Genomic DNA, 13,641 nt, shown 5'->3' on the forward strand with positions numbered 1-13,641 from the left:
GTTGGGATCAGGGTGTCTGACTGTGACAGATCAGACCAATATGAGCTTGGAAGGCTTAACATGGGTTGGACACAATATTACAAATGAACATTTGGAGCAGAGAAGAACCTAAATTTGCACCTCTCACATTTATTTTGAACTACTATAATTCTGTGTCTTTCTTGCCTAAAGGATTTCTTGTTATCCATAAGCATGCACACATTCAAAAGAATGTAAAATAAAATCAGCATCTGTAAAGGTGACTGGAGCTTCTAATAATAAGAAATTAAAACAATTTTGAATGATCATTTCACACTCACTAAATTGGCGAAGACAATAAAAGAAAAAAAAATCAGTATTGGTAGAACTGTGGGAGAATAGCTCCCCTAATTTACTGCTGGTGTGCTTTGATTTGTATCAACATTTTTGGGAAACAATGTGGAATTATGCAAGAGAAGTTGGGGGGAAAATTCATATCTCTTTGTTGTTATTATTATTCTAATTGATTCCATGATCCTATTTGGATTTTATATCTCAAGGAGTATGTTAATAGAAAGAAAAGATTTTTCTGTGGAAAATATTTGTATCCCTATTTTAAAAAGCAAAAAAGTTGGAAACAAGCTGTATGCCCAGGGAAGGAAGCAAGCAAATATTTGTTAAGTACCTATTATATTCCAGGCATTAGGCTAAGCACTTTAAAATATATATTCTCACTTATTCCTTATAATATATCTGGGAAATATGTGCTACTATTATTTCCATTTTGCAGAAATGGGAAATTGAGGCAGTCAGAGGTTAATTGATTTGCCCGAGGTCACATAGTGAGGATATATTTGAGGCTAGATTTGAACTCAGATCTTTCTGATCTTAGTGATCACACCATTGCCACCTAAATTCTGGGGTCTAGAGAAATTTTGGCATATAGATCTTATAGAATATGGTTATATCTTAAGGAATGATGAATATGAAAGATTCAAAGAAAAATAGGAAGACAATGCCTGGCATATAATAGATGCTTAATAAATACTTTTTGACTGATAAAGACTAGAGGAAACAGAAAGAAAAGAACAATTTATACAGTGTAGATGAAGATGCCTTCAATCAGTAACAACTTGCCTCCCAAATTATGGAAAACGGGTACCAGTTTATTTAAAATAGAAGCAAATGCTCTTTTTGTTGATAAATGACCTAACTCGATAGCAATATTGCATGTGTTATCAGTCACAGTAGTTCTCTTGTGATGTTTTGCTTCGGATCCATTGAAAGTTCTTCTACATTGAATTGTAACTTTGTTGGGATTTGTATAATGTTTCAAAACAAAACTTAATGTTGAAAAGATGAAATATTTGGCTCCCTGATTAATTTTCTGTCTTTGGAACTGGCATTCAAGAATCTTACTGTTTTTAGATTGAGAATCAAATTCTCATCACAGTGAAAATTCAAATTCAGTTTAAATGGTGCATTTTGTACTTATGGAGATTTGTAAAATTTAGATATGATCTAAACAAAGGAATTTTGAGATAACTCAATACCTTTATTATTTTATATAAAAAACTTTAAATCCAAGCAGTCACTCCTATTTACCACTTCTCTTCCCATGAATATGAAAAATATAGTTTTTCTGAAAATGCATATTATTCTCTCAGTTTCAGACAACTAATTTTGAGTTATGTATGTCCAGCAAAGATATATAATTTAAGAATATAAGATATTCAAAATGCAAACTATTCAAAAATATCTCTTTTGGGGGGTACATTTCAGATACTTAGAAGCTCATCTGTGGAGAATTAGATGGATATTGTTATTGTGGAAACTAATCCAAATTGCCTGTTATCCATAGGCAGAAAATTAAAGGACTACTTAAGCCCACTGTGCAGATTACAAACTTGGTGGCATAACTTTGAAACCAGTAGTACTAATAGTTTGAATTTGATATTTGCCAATTCTTTATGTTTAATAGTAACATCTGGTATCACTATATAGTCTGGCTTAAGCATTAACTATTTTCCCTCCTTTTACGTTCTAGAACCTTGATTATTAAAACCCTTCCCAAGATAACTTTAGACAGATATCTAAAATTGGTGGTGGGACTGCATTTGACTCATTTGAAAAACTGGCAACAATTTTATATTGAACTGGCTTTTAAGTAATTCATCATTGTATAATGTCTTTGATAATCGAGATTCTTTTCTTCCCATTAAAAAATATTCAGGAAAATAGTCTCTTCTTTAATTAAAAATAAGAAATGAAAAGCACATGCAAATGACAATTGAATACAAAATTTCCTCTTTTCTTGGTCACTGTTTTAAGTTTAACTCTAGCTATAAGTGACCAAAAATCATTATTATTTATTCCCACTTAGCTTTTTAGGCCCTTGCCTATGAGGTAGTCTGATGCCTAAGTCCCTTTGACCATTCCCTCACATATAAGTAACTGACCATTTAACAATCCTCATCTAAAGTCATGTTTAATGTTTTCTGCTCAGGCACTAATTAGTCTTTTACTAAATTTCCTTTTCTCTCCATAATTTTTTGAGACACATTAGGGAGAGTCTGCTTGATTACTGCTAAGGAAAAGACCACAGAGAAAGTTAAAAATAGCCTTCATGTCAGCCTATTATTAACAGAATAAACAAAAATAAATATTAATTAAATTAATTAAAGTAAAATTAAAGTTAAATAAATAAAGCCTTTTCTCAAATGCATTTTGTATCAGGGTACAATAAGATAATATGATTATCCAAAGTTATACTTCAAATGGCTGAAGAATAAGTAGTGGTATACTTGAAAATGAGATATAGACATGAGAACTAAAAGGAAACTTAGAGACCTTCTCAGCTTCCTTATTTTATAAATTAGGAAGCTAAAGCACAGAAAGGTGACCAAGCACAAGTCAGGGGGTAAGAAGCCCAGCCTGACACCCTGGTAAAGTAGGAAGTTTACTGGACTTGGTGGCAGAAGATCTGATTTCTTGGTTTGCCTCTGACACTTATTTGCCATTTTGCTATGAATAAGTCACTTGGAGTCTATGAATTACCATTTTCCCAAAGAGACCTTAGTAATCATCTAATCTACTTTTTCATTTTATAGATGAGGAAACAGTCTCACAGAGGTGAAATACTGATAATTAGGGGTGGATCTGAATTGTAACCACCTTAACCAGTAGTCTCGTCCTTGTAATGCTTTCCCCCTTTCTCTGTCTCTCCCTCTCTCCTTGCTGGCTCCCCTCCCGCCACTTGTACTACATCATGCTATACTCACCTCATCAGTCTTATCTCTAAAATGGGGAAAGCAATAATTGTACTAGAAAAGTTGTTATGAGGAAAGCTAACGTGCTACATAAACGGGTCATCATACCTGATGTTGGCACAGTTGTTTCAGGTTTACAAAACACTTTATACACACTATTTGATCTCATTTTACCCTCATAACCACCTTGTGATCTGGGCATCATTATTTTACAGAAGTGGGAAGGAAGGCTGAAGGAGCTTATGGCTCATTCTTTGTCACATTACTTTGTCAATGTCAGAGGTGCTTGAAATTGTTACTTGAAATTTAGTGTGGTTTCCATTCCATGACATCACTTTTATACACAATAGCGTACTTTTCAGTTTGTTTTTAGTAAATTATCACATTTTCATAAGGTTCTCCATTTCATAGAAATTTTTGTCAAAGTACAAACTGAAAAAATTGTTCCTATCACTTAGTTTAAAAATGCAAATTACACCAAGATCTAAGATTTCTATAGCTTTGAAATAGAAGTGCTCAACTTTACATAGTGTTTTAAAGTTTGCAAAGAACTTTACAAATATTACCTCACTGGATCTTTACAACAACCCTGAGAGGCAGGTATTATTATTATCCCCAGATGTTACAGTATTTGTTCAGGTTCACCTCTGGAGGTGTGGTGGTTTGAATCCAGGGTTCCCTGATGCTAGATCCAGCACTCTATTCACTGTGCTACTTAGCAGTCTCAAGAGTTTTAGATATGCCTTGACAGCAGTTTTGGATGGCTTATCATCTGCTAACAAAGGAGAGAGACTTGGGGATTTGACTACAGATCCCTGGCTAGGATCATTGAACCCATGATTTAAATATTAATCCGAAATATTCTTTGTGGAGCAATAGAGTTGTATCTTCCATTTAAAATCTTTAAATGAAACACCACTCCTCCCAATCTGAGATCACAGATTTTATCCTTTATTTTCAGTAAGAAGCATATACATATATAGATTACCATTTCCCTTTCAGAACTGCATTTGAATTGCTGATGAGAAGTTTGACTCAACTGAAAATTTGTTGTTTTACTCCACTGGATTATATTGCTTTCTTCTCCACATAGTGACTGTTGGACCAGTGACTGAGTTCTGTATAAGCCAAAAGAACACCACCCAAACCCCAAGAAATAGTGTCAGGAGGAATGCAAACATTACAAAGTCTTCATCCTGGGAGGGAAGTTTCCTGTTCTTGGGGGGTGTAGGTAGGGGGGCAGTCCAGAAGCCAAATTAAAATCTGTCCATTTCACACTCAACTTCTTTTTTTCTTTGGCAGGTTTTGATATAACAGGTTTTGCATAGCTGCTAGACATCTTCCTAATAGTATCCCCTATGAATTCTAAATTTCAGTCACAGTCTCTAAATTTTCATTAAGAGCCGTCACACAGAGAGAATGATGGATTAGATTTTATTGTTGGAAAAACTCCAAATAAAATTAGAGTGCTTCTTTCATTCCCTCCTTCTTTTTCCCCTTTTCTGAAACCTTTAGTCTCCCCTTTCATTTTTCCTTACAAATAGGTATCGAGTAATGTTTATTCTTTTGAAATTAAAAAGAAAATTATGCAAGTGCCATGCTTATTCTTAGTTTCATTTGCTTTCTTTTTACTATAGTCTTCTAAGACTTGGACTAGTCTAGACAGTACCACTCTGGGTATTGAGCTTAGACACAAGCTTCCTTTTTTTCCCTTCTTCAGTAAAGCTTGTTAGAATTTATATAACTTTGTAAACTTGTGTTAAAAAAAATATTGATCACATTTCATTACCTTTCTCTTTCTTTGTGCTTTTTTCCTTCTTTTTCCTCCTACAAATTCTTTCACTATTTCTCTGATTTTAATATACTTAATCATCTAAATAGATGGCGGAAACAATAATCTGTTACAAACCCAAACCATAAAATTTGAACTGAATATTTGTTTCAAACCAGCCACTGTTTGGAGTTGTCAAATTTTGATAAGTTGCTGTCCATCCTTACCATTCCCTATTGGTACATTTTAAAAAACAGATGTTACTTCTTATTTCAGTGAAGAAAGAAACAAAAGATCACACTCCTCTAAAACTGGGGCTTAAATGCATTTTGAGATGCTTTTAGCTCATCGTTTTAAAAGCATAAAGTAAGGAATTGTTAAAGTGCAAGCAATGGGTATGAAGCATTCAAAAGCTAATAATGTTGGCATTATTCATGTGAGTGTCAGTTTCTTTAAATTAAATTCCATGTGGATTTAGTCAGCAAAGACTTTGAACAAATTTTAGACAGCCCCCACCCCCACACTTCTCACTTCACAGCATCTTAAATTAATATTGTGCAGAAAGATCAGAATTACTCAGGCAGCCAGTAGCTGCTGTTCTGGGTTTGCAAAAAGTGAGATTTTTCTGCTTTATTGAAATAGCAAGTAGAGCTCTGATATTCTTTTATATTCAGCCATTGGATGATATGACAACCATGTAAGATTTGCAAATGAAAACAATGCTAGAGATCAAGGTCAAGGTCAAGGCATGATCAGAATTTTGTTTCAAATGAATTCACTTTGCTAAAATAGGAACTCTTTGGAGCCTAATCTCTAAATCTATTCTCTTTCCCTGCTCTCACCCTCAAAATGCCATAGTAAGGTTTACACCCATAGAAAAATGATTCCACTAAAAATACCTTCCTTCCCAGCCTTCCAGGCTTTTCCCCTTGAATTTTAATGTTGTCCCAAAGGAAGAGATGCTGTCTTGGCAGCTGAAAATAAAATAAAGTTTAATGGATACTTTTATTGGTTTTTTGGTATCACATTTTCAGGGTGATGATGCCAGAAAAACCATTGGAATTTTTTTGAGACTAAGGATTTAGAGGACATTGGTAAACTCCCAGAAGAAATTAAGGGTGAGTCTGGGTTCTCTTAATAATCCCAAATTAGGTAAGAGATGGCCTTAAATGAATACAAGTGTTTTCCATGATCAAAATAGGTCACTTTAATACCAGCAAAGTCACAAAGTATTGTTACAAATCAAATTCCCTGTTCACTTTGTATGACTCTTTCACCTATCCCATACTCACTAAATTGAGCTGAGTTAGCCCCAATTCCTCCAGAAAGAGATCTGTTGTGATGGCTTAATTGTTTTCTTAATTTCAAAGCTTGCTTGCATCCTGGTGCTTCTCAGTCTGTCGATTCTCTTCTCTCCCCCCACTCTTTCCCTGTCTCTCTGTTTCTCTCTTTGTCTGTCTGATTCTCTCTCTCTCTCTCTCTCCTCTCTCTCTCTCTCTCTCTCTCTCTCTCTCTCTCTTCTCTCTCTCTCTCTCTCTCTCTCTTCTCTCTCTCTTCTCTCTCTCTTCTCTTCTCTTCTCTTCTCTTCTCTTCTCTTCTCTTCTCTTCTCTTCTCTTCTCTTCTCTTCTCTCTCTCTCCTCTCTCTCTTCTCTCTCTCTTCTCTCTCTCTTCTCTCTCTCTTCTCTCTCTCTTCTCTCTCTCTCTCCTCTCTCTCTCTCTCTCTCTCTCTCTCTCTCTCTCTCTCTCTCTCTCTCTCTCTCTCTCTCTCTCTCTCTCTCTCTCCATCCCCTAAACAGTGAACTACATTACAGAGCTAATCCAAGTTCAGGGATGAACTACATATGTTTAATCAATGAAGAGTAGAGCCCATTCTGTAGCATATCTCACCAGCCACTCTTGCACACCTGCGTATGGACAGACATCTTTACGTGTGTGCATATGCGGGTAGGGGGAATGCTTCTACTTTTTAAATAAAATAAATGTAAAAGCCATTTCAAACTACACTGAACAAGGTAGGAAAAATACTCTACTGGGAATAATCTTTTATAAGTTTAGGGGAAGAGATTGTGAACTGTTTTTCATGTTTAAAGTCCAAATGTCTATGAAGTAGTCATCCAGGGTTCTGCCCCTGGTATTGTACCCATTTGGCAAGAGAGGTAAACTTCACACTCTAGAGTTAAGTAAGATTTATTCTCCTTCCCTTCTCCCTTAACTGCTACACACAAAAATTCCAATATTCTACCTCTTCCTCCCTTTACCCCACAATGTCACTTTGAATTCTTCATGATTTGTGAAATTTCCCAAATCTTATATTTGGAATACTACCTAGGTTTTTTTTGCTATGACTTTATGATTCAGGAGAGCCAATCCTGGGAACCTGGGAACCATTTAAATGTACCCTCAGTTTCCAGGGGCCACTCCAGAGAAGCCAGACATGATGGAGCCCTGTGGAGATTTAAGGACCACTTTCAGTATGTATAAGTTCACAGGTTCAAAGGAGGCCACTTAAAGAAATTATTAAACTTTGATCCTTTTGGTGCTCACTTTTGAAAAACTGGACTTTCTTAATGGGGTTCTAAAACAGCTATCCCTCCTAAGCTATACTTTCAAAGGCCTTTGAGATACATTTCCCTGAAGCTTGTTGCTCTTTCCACCGACACAACCAAAGCAAAGTGAAAGGTTTTATAATAATCTAAAATAGCTATGTTTTCCCAAATAAATGTTATTTGTGGGCAGTTTGCTCTCTTATCTTGGGGATTCTCATTCCAGACTGGTTGTTCTATGGCAAAATTGATGTTTTTTGGTAGTCAGTTGACCTACCCTAGGGTCTATTCATTTTGACTAGATGAATTCACTTTACAAATTTAGCACTTTTCCTTCATACTCTGTTCTGCTGTTATCGACCATTACTTCTTTAGTTCAAATGTAATCAATTATTTATCTTATTACTTATCTATATTTAATTTTTGAATATTTCAGCACCAGTAATAAGACCTTACATTTATATAATATTTTATATGTTTGAAAATGCCTCTTTGATAGTGGCAGTCTATGTAGGAAGATTAGTTGTTGTTCATCCTTCATACCAGAAGAGGACCAATGACATCATAATGTTGAGGTCAAGATACAATATGTTTGACTGTGATTGATTAGTCCAATATGACCTTGGAAGGCTCTACCACAGGTTGGGCACAAATAATCCCTTTGAACATTTGGATTGGAGATGTCTCTAGATTTTTTGCATTTCACATTTTTTGTGCTATTGAATTCTGTTATGCTCTGTGTCAAATTGTGCAAATTACTTAATCTTCGAGTGGAGATTAGTAACCTGTCTGTAAAGAATAGTCTTAGAGAGTTACTTAGTGTAAAGAGAAGTTAAATGATTGCGTATGGCCACCTAGCTGTGCTATCTGTGTCAGAGATGGAGCTTCCTTCTTTTTGACTCTTAACTACTTACTGTCATTTACATACACAACTATCATGTATGTGTACATACAAAACATATATTGTTTATTCTTTTATTTAATCTTCATTGATAGGGCAAGTGTTGTTATGCCTATATTATAGATAAGGAAAGACAAACTAAAGACCTAGTTATAAATAAAGAAGCCCTCCCTATTTAATGATATAGCCAGGACTCTCAATCTAGTAGTCTTTCTACTTCCACACTGTCTTTTGTCTTTTCCTCCAGATACAGAATGCTTCAAGGCTGTTTCTCTTTGCCATTACTTGTTGGGTCACCAAGAAATGGAAACTAAATTTAATGTCATCCTAAGGACATAAATGGGAGACCCAATTCTCTGCCAATAAAATTAATAAAATGAAATTCATTCCAACACAAAAAGCATCATTTTTTTGTATCATACCCCTTTCTGATGTTGCTTCTCTTACTAGGGAAAATAGGATCATAGGATTGATGATTAAGAATTGATTGTGCTCTGTATATCTTCTTGAGAAATGCCTTCCTTTCTTCACTGTATGAGCAATCCTAACAGCAGTCATCTCCACTGCAAATCACAAAACACCCCACACCTTCCTCACTTTATCTTCTTTATTCAGGAGCTTTCCAGGACTTGGGGATAACACCCTATTATAAAGGGCCACATCTGGTTTTTTGTGGGTGTTTTTTTTTGGCCAGCTGGAGTCTTGCTTTCTTGTGGTTTTCTTTCCCCCACCCCCACTTTTTATTATTAATGAAACATCACAGGCCATCAGTCTATGATGTGGATTAGGCTGTTCAGTTCTTTAAAAAACTGCCATCTTAATGGTCATGAGATTCCAACTTAACCTCTTCACTGCTGGTTCTATTAACCCCATAGGAAAGGATGGTGCTCCATCTGAAGTAGCTGGTTGTTTAAGAGAAAAAGAAAAAGATTCTTATTTTGTTTTCTATGTGTTTGTAGTTATTAAGTCAGAACAGACTTCAAAATGAAAATTTAGATTGTTCCCAAACTTTAACCTAATTCTTCCTCTTCACTATGGAAGGCCCTATCTGCATTTGGCCATTGATTTTCTTACTTCTAAATGATGAATGAATAAATGCAAAAACCCCTTGTAAAATGCTTATTATATGCACAGAAAGCACTGTTTTATGGATGATGATTGAATATTGGCTCTCTTATTGACTTTCTCTAAGTAGGTCAGTTTCATATCTTCTTTTGTTCCATAACTGACCCTTAATTTAGAAGGCAGTTCTAAGACAGAATGTGCACTTTCTTATTTGAATCCTAAGGAATCATGTCTACTTTTTAAAGTTAGGATTTGCATGGTATGTTACAGACAACTTGTATTTCTCTTGTAACTTACCTGAATATAAATGGGAGAAGCAAATCAGAAAAATAAAATTTTGATTGGAAGCAGGACATTTTGGTGTTAACTTAAAAACCTACATTACTGCAACAGTGCAGAGATACAGACTGAAGAAGCAATATGGGAAAAGGGATTGTATGCTGCATAGTTCAGAATTTGTTTCAGATATTACATTCAATATATATAAAACCTTATCACAAGACTTGGCCACCACTTGTTTTTATTTTTTGGCCACATGAGCTCAATAAATTATTTACTAAGATATGAAGGGATTGCATCTGCATTTTTGGGAGGAGTATCCACCAGAATTAAATTATGGATTCTTGAGATACTGAGACAAGTACAGGGTTCTTAGACATTAAGAGTGATGAAAAGATATTCCTTTCACTATGGAGCTTCCACTATGGAGGCTAGTAGAATTTGACTTGGAAAGGAATTTAGAGATAATTTACAATTATCCTTTTCTTTTTAGTGATCACCCAAGGATAACTGACTTTCTTTAGCAAAATAAGCCATGCTTACTTTGCTTGTGGTAATCACAACTGGTGTTGAATTACTTCCATTCACTTACCCACAGCTTTATCCTTTTCCCATATTAATAAGGTGCAGCGGGGTACTCATTTCAGCCATTGTAATGTTCAGTGCAGACTGACACATAAATAGACTGGTCCCAAGGGTTGGGATCAGTGATAAAGAATGATAAAGTGGTTAGGTTGACCATGACTCATCCTGTTGTGCATTCTATATACACAAAGACCTGTACCGCAATGACTTGGCAGTAAGAGAACAGCATCAATTGCACAAGTAAAGGAGACATTTAAGACTGGGTCCTCTGTGACAGTAAATAAAACTATTTTTTTGTTATTGTTCAGTTGTTCAGCCATGTCTGACTCTTTATGATGCCATGGACCATAGCACCCCAGGCCCTTTTATCCTTCTCTAGCTCTTGAAATCTAAGTTCATGAGTTCATTGTTTCTATGACATTATCTATTCATCTTGTCTTCTGCTGCCCTCTTTTCCTTTCGATCTTTCCCAATATTAGGGTCTTTTCTAATGAATTCTGTTTTCTCACTATGCAGGTCTATATATATAGTCTACAGGTTATAGTTAACTCATACAGCTACTGAAAGATTTGACTCACTGGGTTATATTTATCATCTTTGTCTTCATCCACAATTGGTCTTAAAAATATTAGCCAGGTGTAGATTAAAAACTCATTAGAGCTATTTCTCTAGGCAGCCCGAACAGTTATATTCTTTATTAATATTGCTACTCCAAGTCTATTCTCCATATGTAGTGGTTTTTAAATGGGGTGTTAACATGATTTGTAGCTCATCTTGGTGTGGAAATGAATTATGGTTAAGATGTATGCTTTTGCCTGTGGTAAGCTCACGCAAATGAGTTATTAGGATATAGTTCTCTGTTGTGTATGTTAATAACCACTGATAAACAGTCACCAAGTAGTTGTCATTATTTTTAAAGTCATGAGATTTTTCTAGATCTTGCTGTTTCATTATGAGCTTGATTTTTTAAAAAAAGATTTAGCTTTTGGTGTTCTTAATTTATTAAAAACACAAAAACAGAATCTACAGATAAAAGCTCATCATCTCAGAATCAACAGAAAAATGTTTCTTCAGTAAGTGATAATCAGGATAATTTGAGACAAAATAATCTCCGTTTTCAAGAATTGAAGTACTCTGTTTCTTTCTAAACCTCTTCTGCCTCCGCTTTAAATCACTATGCTGTTTTTGTGCTTCCCAGACTGAATCTGATTTTACTAAGTGTGTGTGTGTGTGTGTGTGTGTGTGTGTGTGTGTGTGTGTGTGCAGAGACACATATATTTTAAGAAAGAAAGGATCTGGCTTAACTCTAAAACTGTTTCACTTTCCTTCTACTTCTTTTGTCCCTCCACAGGGAAATCCTCAGTGCACAGTTTCCAAACTCTAATGAACACCAGCCCCTCTTTCTGTACCTTTTAGGATCCTGATTCATGATGATCATCCATAAATATTACTTTAAAAACTTTTTGGAGAGGCTCCCTAGAGCCTAGATTCCAGCCGACATCAGGAAATGTCAGGCATTTCTCCTCCTTCTCCTCCTCCTCCTTGAGAAGTTGGTAGCATAGCTGGAAAAGAACAGATGGGTTAAATGCTGTAAGATTTACAGCACCCTGTACCTCTGGGAACTATAAACCGACAATTTGTTCAATTTCAAAAGCAGACCTCTTGCCCGTCACAGGACCTTTCAACACTGTTCATAAAGCAGGGTTTAAAAAACCTGAGATCTTTTTTGATAAAAATGGATACAAAGTTCATTTTTCAAACTGTGCCACAAAAGCTCTTTGAATGATGGAGATGTATGCAGTAGGAAGGAAGAATGGAGAAGACAGGGAGCTCTTTACAGTAACTTTTGCCATTTTAGTTTAGTTTTTTTTTTTTTTTTTTTATCCTGAGATGGGAACATGTGGCCAGCTGTCTCTTCAACTTCTGCCATTACTGGCATGGGTCTGATGGATTTGTGGAGACACAACTTGGTTTTTTATTTGGCTAAAGAAAATGTCATTTTTACCTGACAGCTGCTAAAGATTCAATGAGAAACCAGGGAGGAACTGAGGATGTATAAACTTTATTCTCTAGAAACCAATTCTTTGCAAACATAATATTCCCTCTTTGAATGTCTCTGTTTCTCTGTCTCTGTCTCTATCTGTCTGTCTGTCTTTCTGTCTCTTGCTTTCTCTTCCCCTCCCTCCCACCCCTGCAGCTCCCAGCTTTTGGAGGACAGCAAACTCGAGGACTAGCTGAGTTTCTGGGAAGGATTTGGATTAATGAAACCTAGTGTCCCTTATCATTGCGAATGTGATTGTCCTGGCCAAAGCCAAGCCCATCAAATTAAATTGCATTACAAACTTTTACCCTTTGCCTTTCTACTTAGTTTATTCACTGACTACTTTATGGATATGTTCCTATTTTTCACGGCAGTCATTTCAGGACTCGTGTAAGATTAGAAAACATTTAATAAATGTCATACAATAATTAGACCATTCAACCACATTATCAGATCATATTTTAAGTTTTTATCAAAAGCCCTATAGCATTAGCAAACAGGCCCCTCATTGGGGGCAATTCAGTTTTTCCTGAGCCACAGGGTCATCTAACTAGAGCTCTCCTGGGCCAGGAAGCTCCCAGAGGTATGTCTGGTTGCTGCTTTGTTTCCCCTTCTGCCTCCCACCCCCACAGCCCGTCTGTGGTCCTCAAGTTTGACTTACAGCAATCTGTTGCTTATAGGAGTAAGTTTCTCCACTTTGGCTAAGTCTAAATTCAGTAAATACACTTGTTCTTCCACTGTCTTTGTACAATGAATGTTCATTCCCTAACCTTGTTCTAAGGCATAACATAGGTGAATTTATTATATATTTTGGCATGGACTTATGTGTTTCAAGTGGAGATAGATAAAGCCACAAAATTCATTTTCATTTGAATGACTTAAGCCAGATTTCTATCCAGTCAGATTTCTTATGTAATGAAATCATTAATAAGAGAGAAATGGTTCCCATAAGCCAAATTCTTGGAATTCAGTCAATTAAAAGTCTTGAATCATCTCTGGAAATAAGTATTTATTCCCAAAGAGGGGGCGGAGGCCATCTGTATGCTTTAACAGATTAAATTGGTAGTAAATTCTTTAAAAGTAAATAGGTACATAAAGATAATGTTATGAATGAGTACCTCTGGAGCATCTTTGAGAGCTGACTTCAAGCTTACTGTTAAGTTTCTTTATCACAAACTACTCTCAGATTCAATTGGTCTCTAATGATTGACTCAGCGGAAGACCATTG

The sequence above is a fragment of the Antechinus flavipes genome, chromosome 1 (assembly GCF_016432865.1).
Source record: "Antechinus flavipes isolate AdamAnt ecotype Samford, QLD, Australia chromosome 1, AdamAnt_v2, whole genome shotgun sequence".
Lineage (NCBI taxonomy): Eukaryota > Metazoa > Chordata > Mammalia > Dasyuromorphia > Dasyuridae > Antechinus > Antechinus flavipes.